Genomic DNA, 6,000 nt, shown 5'->3' with positions numbered 1-6,000 from the left:
CACGGCGGGACGGCCCGGCCCGCCGCAGCCGGGGCTCCCCGGCACCCCTGCAGCAACCCGCCCCGGCTCAGAGGCAGTGGCGTTAGGAAAGGAAGGAACACTTGCATGAAAACTGGAAAGGCAGACTCGACGCTGCACTGATCGCCTATCTTCAAACCACCTTGCGGTTTTGCGGGGGATATCTCGTGTTGGTTTCTTTTTCCTTTAAAAAGTCACTTAAGGAGGTTGTGGCAAGGGTATTCAAACAACCCGTATTCAGAGGCAAATTCAAAGATTCAGTATTTCATCCAAGCTTGAGAGATTTTTTTTTTCCGTGCTCGAACGAAAGAATTTTATGATTTTTGTTTTAATGACAAAGGAAAACCGTCAGCAGGAATTTTCCATTAACGCACAAATGAATTTAGAACGGTCGAAAAACATGTTTCAATGAGACTTCCACAATGAAAAGAAAGTGCAGATGGTGCGGGGACTTAAGGACTCGTTTCTATGGTGTCTGGCAATTTTTCAAGCACCCAGGGTGCGATTCTACCTGTTAATTAGATCCACTGAGTATTCAAGACACATGAGGCTTTCACATCCATGCTTAATGCCATAGGCTCATCGTTTGCAGAAGTAGCAAAGGTCCTAGTGCCACCCTTCAAAACAATAACAAACTAAGTGCAAATGGATACTAAAATCAGCAATATATACCTTTAACTTTTCTCAGGAGTGTGCAACATCAAAGGTAGGCCTGGATAGACAGAGAGGCTTCGCCTGGCGAGCAAGCTTACTTGTGTTTGTTTGAGAAAGAGGGGGAGGAGAAAGAGGAGCTATGGCAAAAATGCTCTCTCCAAGGTAAATATCTTTTAGACAGAGACCTACATGAAACATAATGAGTATTTACTAATGGAGAGACGCTCTGTAACTGAGATAACCCAAATATCCCTCCTTTTAAAGCAAATAAAATACAACATTCATTAAACTAGGGTTTCCATTGCCTGTTTACAAGTGCCATCTTTCTGATAATGGTTCAGAAATGTAAAAGGCTATTTCAAATAACAATTAACTGCCAGTTAAAGGGTTCTTTTCCTCTTCTCTCTTCTTTGAGCATTTTTGCATCTTTACACAGTCTGTAACTCCTCAGGATCAATTGGAGTTTTGCTTGAGTAAAGACTGCAGAATTTGACTCAGAGAATCAAAAATCCGCCTTCATTCACCCGAGCAACATCAGTAAAGTCATTTGAATCAATCCAGATTTAAAGTGGTGCAACTACAAAGATTTGCAAGACAATGGCAGACACATTCCCAGGAAAACTCAGTAGTAGAAACACACAACCTGGCACATGTGAATCAAAATTTCCTCCTCTTCACAAACATTTACATTTACAACAGTAAATGAAGACTAGTTCCAGTTATTAACCTGGGTGTATTTTAACGCAGCAATTTTCACAGATTAGTGGTTAGTTATTACTATTGTGGAAGCCTCTGAGACAACTCCAACACCAGGCAAATGACTATGTAAATCACAGATTTAATTAAGGAACTAGCTACGACATACATGCCAGTAATTGCAAATAGTAAAATATGGATAGTGGCTGTGATTTATATTTAGATTGTAGATAAAAATGGCAGAGAATAGAGTGCTGGGTGGGTAGATGTAGTGGTTGGAATAACAGGGTATTGAGGAGGTGAAAACACAAGTTAGTTCCTGAATGCTGCAAAGAGGTTTTGACATCTAGACGTTCAACTTGAAATGAACAGGATGACTGTAGGGTAAAGCAGCACCCAAAATAGGGTGCAAGCCTTGATGTCCGTACCCTTTCCAAGAAACTGCGTGAGAAAAAGTCAGACAAGTGAGTACGCAGGCCTAAAGGCCTACAGCACCAATAGAATATGAGCTACTATAAAAGTCTCTGCTGATTTACATGTCTCGTGCTACAGCCACAACTGGTCCCTTCACACTGTGGTGGATGACAGCCAAGTAACTTTTTTGGGGTTGTTTTTATTTTTTACAAACCTCACTGAATATCTTTGTGGCGTCAATGGTTTCCTTTGCATTCAGAGCAAGTCTGAATTTATGCAGAAAAACAAAGTTCGGATGTGCTCTACATAAAAAATAATAGACTCTAGAGTAGCATCACCAGATTCAAGATGATCTGTGAGAAACTCAGTCTTGAGATCAAGAAAAAGGGAGCTTCTCAAGAGCTTCATTCCCTGGAAGGGAAGGAAATAATGATTACATGGAAAAGATAGCATGAATGAAAAACTGACTCCAAGATGCTGAGAGGAAGGAAATTGCGAAGAAGGTTAAGGTGTGCTTTGTGAGCTTAATTTGTTATTGACAAGGAGTTGCTGAGTGTACGGCACTGGGTTTGCTTGACATTAAGATTCAGTCTAGCAACCAATTGTAGAGATTGGGTTGACATAATTCAAAAGTTTCACTAAGGTATAGCATATAGAAGAAATGACCCTCCTGGGGTATCAAGAAAACCTTTCTACACACAATGCATTAATTTCAAGCTGGGCTGGAACCCTTTATTTTGATTCTGCCCCTGTTTTAAAATGCTTACTGCCAATCAAGAATTAGCAACCCTGAGCTCTGAACTCTCTCATATATTTTCTTCAACTGAATCTGTCAATGGGTAGCATTTTACTGAGATCCTTTGCTAACTGTAGAACTCAAGGCTGCTGCTGCATAGTTATTCTTGCAGTTATTCTACGTCTTGACCCACTGCTCTTATCATGCATAGCTCCCCGTTACTTCTGACGGATCAGATTTGGTGATTTACACATTTACAAGTAGTAAACGGAGTTTCTCAGGAATTAACACTTGATAGCTTGGGTCTCAATTTATCTCATATTGCCTGACTGAGAATTTTCCATTATATTTTCAGCCCAACACTAAGAAAAATGCTTTATTTAAAAGAGGTGTGTTTACACTGCTGTACTACCAACAAGGTAAAACAAAACCATGTTCGAAATTTCCAGAGAACATTCAGAAACAACACGTCTCCCGAGCACTTACCTCTCAGGTGGTCAATAGAAGTTGGACTAGTATGTTACAAAGGTCAGTGCTCCTGAACACTTTCAACCTCTGTTGACTTCCGTAGAAATGGAGAACCTTCAGTACGTTGCAAGACAACATAATTTTTCAAAAAACATGGATTGGGCCTCAGGTGCTCCCTCATTTGCAATCAGAGAAGCCTTAAACTTGCATCCCTTGAGTAGTGTGTGAAAATAGAAGGGGATTACCTTTTGCTACAAGGCTAGAGACCTCTTCTCCCAGAGGAGGATCTGCCTCTGGAAGATGCTGGTATGAAACCACTATGCAACTGACCACAGGAGACTGGAGGAACAAAGGGAGCACAGTGCGGAGTCCCATGGGTAGGGTTTATTACAGCTATACCTTTTCTCAGGGTTAAGTTCTCAATGAACAATGAACAATTAACCTTGCCATCGATTAAGCATGACACGATGATAGCAGAGAATATTGAGCGGGCTCTAGTAGTACAGAGAAGGCATCTTGTCACATGGACATCCAGGTTTGCAACTAATCTAGGTTACTTCTATTTGAACATACGTACAGCTTTACAGTAAAAAAAGCACCCTTCTCCCCTGGCTGCAGTACACTGGGAGTAGAATTCATGGTCCCCACAAAGACGTTTACGTAACTGTCTTTATCGAGAGAAAATCGGCTGTGATTCAGAGCTTTTGAGACTGTAGGGGTAAGAATAGACAAGCAGATTCCAGAGACAAATCCAAAATAATATAGATGTTTATTGGTTACAACCCTTTCTGATTAGTAATAGCAAAGCTTTCTCCCCAAAAAGTGAATAAAGAGTGACTTTTTTTTTTTTGAGATTGTTGGGGATTCAATGCTATTTTCTTCGCTAAATCACAGTGGATTTTGACTAGTGTGAGCAGAGTTTTCAGGAGCAAGGAACTGAGTTGCTTTTGCATTGTTTAAAAGTATTTTTCCTTGAAAAATACAAGAAAACATGAAAATTCAAGTGTGATGCCCTAATACCACGTATCCACACTATTTAATCGACTGAGCTGTTATTACTCATAATGGCAGTTAATGCCATTTAAAAGCACGTAAAATCTCATTTGAATGCTTTTAAACTGCAGGTTTTAATGTCAGCATTACAGAGGCTCCCACCAGAGGGGTTGTCATTACATGATTACGATGCGGTGTGAACAGAAAGGGTATGAAATGCTGACAGTCCTCCAACCCCACCTCGTCTTAATTTCTACTTAGTCCATGAAAAGAAATTTGGCTAGGGCTAATCAGAATTCATCTCATCTTTACAAATTTTAAAAACCAATCATCGTTCTCAGTGACTGAAATCTTACTAAAAGAAAGAAAAAGAAATTTGTGGTTTGGTGGTTCTTCAACTCTATCATTCAAAATTGATTAAAATGGAATGCATTTAAACTTCAATGGCCAGGATGTTTAAATGTCTTGAAACAATGCAATGAATGCAATATTCTGATATGAAATTCAGAAATGTCATTTAATAATTACATTCTTTTGTAGTATCTTGACAACTGTATTATAAACAGATTTTGCTGTTCTGATGCTTTGGAAACAGCAAACTGGAAACTGGTGCAGTTTTGCTTGGCTTTGAGCTCCTGCAGGAAGATTTATATTGTTTAGCTGAGTGAGTGAGTTAACGAGCACTTCAGACCTCAGGTGTATTGTGTCATTCCCACAATATACGTATGTCTGCCTGTCTACTGTGCAGGCTCCCCAGGTTACTTGGGGTATTTGCCTGGGGTGATGGTGTGATGAAACCCCTTCTTTTGTGTTTTGCACAACCAAGTGAGTGCCTGTAACCGGACTAGTGATATTTATCACACTGGGAGACTGATGATTAACTGGCTAGTGTTTATGAACCTTTCAAAGATTTAGATACCGTTATGATACTGCTGAATAGTCCTTAAACGAGACCTACCGTGTTCTTCACATTTCATCAGCCATTTTGGGAATATGTATAAATGCTGATAAACTTGTGGGTACAAAAAGGACCAGACATTCAGATGTTGTATTAAATACCATTTGGTAAACTGGGTTCTGTTCAATATATACGACACTCAAGTGCAAAGTAACATCTGGGAGTAGGGGACCACCCTGGAAAACAGTCACGATGAGTGGGATCTTAAGCCATGCTGGACTAGAAACCCATCATGAGCTTCCAACATGATGCTCTGATAAGGAAGGCGATACAATCCTGGGATATTTATTTTGCTGTATCTAGTGCAGTGAGTGTATTTAGGTCAATGACACTGACCTTGGATTGTTGAGGGTAATTTGGGTACATGAATATTAATGTCAAAAAATCAGAGATTGATTTCGAGATCTTTAATTACTTAAAAGATGATAGTATATAATGTCACATAGTGAAAGAAATAGCAAGAACTATATATTCAGGATATCAGTATTTAAAAAAGAATACTAGGAGGTAATCTGATTACAAAGTATGCATATAACTCCACTGGAAAAAATTGCTGGGTATAAATGTGTGCTTTAGTCCCACAGAAAGATATAACAAGAATCAGTAAATGACAGCCATATAAATGAAAAAAGCATGAATCTTAACAGTAATGACTAGCCACCACTGGATGTTAAATTACTATATTGGAAGTTATATTATTGCTATTATAACATGTTTTCAGTACAGGGATAATTAAGCAAAATATAAGGGATAATCAAGTGAAACATAAGGGCTAATGCCATAGTGAATGTCAGGCTAGATGGCCTTAAAACTAAGCACTTGTTTTGTTTTTAATCTAGAAATATAATAATTTTACTTAATATTTCCTATTCCACATTCATGCTATTGCAAAGCTGCAGCTGTCTGTGAATAAACTACCTGCTGTGCTGTCACACGTATAGGGAGAGGTGTGAAACTGTACTGTTTTTTACCACCTTATCTGAGGATAATTTAAATATCATTATGTTTTAACTTCTGATACACTCTTTAAAAATTCTTTAAAAACCATGCTGGAAATCTATAA

General features: G+C 39.0%; 1 protein-coding gene across 1 annotated transcript in view; it reads left to right on the top strand.

The window, feature by feature from the left end:
* Positions 1–6,000, top strand: part of SLC17A6 (solute carrier family 17 member 6) — a 34,058-nt gene that overhangs the window by 5,013 nt on the left and 23,045 nt on the right. The window lies entirely within an intron of this gene.

The sequence above is a fragment of the Aptenodytes forsteri genome, unplaced genomic scaffold (assembly GCF_000699145.1).
Source record: "Aptenodytes forsteri isolate BGI_AS27 unplaced genomic scaffold, ASM69914v1 Scaffold418, whole genome shotgun sequence".
Classification (NCBI taxonomy): domain Eukaryota; kingdom Metazoa; phylum Chordata; class Aves; order Sphenisciformes; family Spheniscidae; genus Aptenodytes; species Aptenodytes forsteri.
The sequence above is the reverse complement of the archived record's forward strand: the minus strand, read 5'-3'. Positions and strand labels throughout refer to the sequence as shown.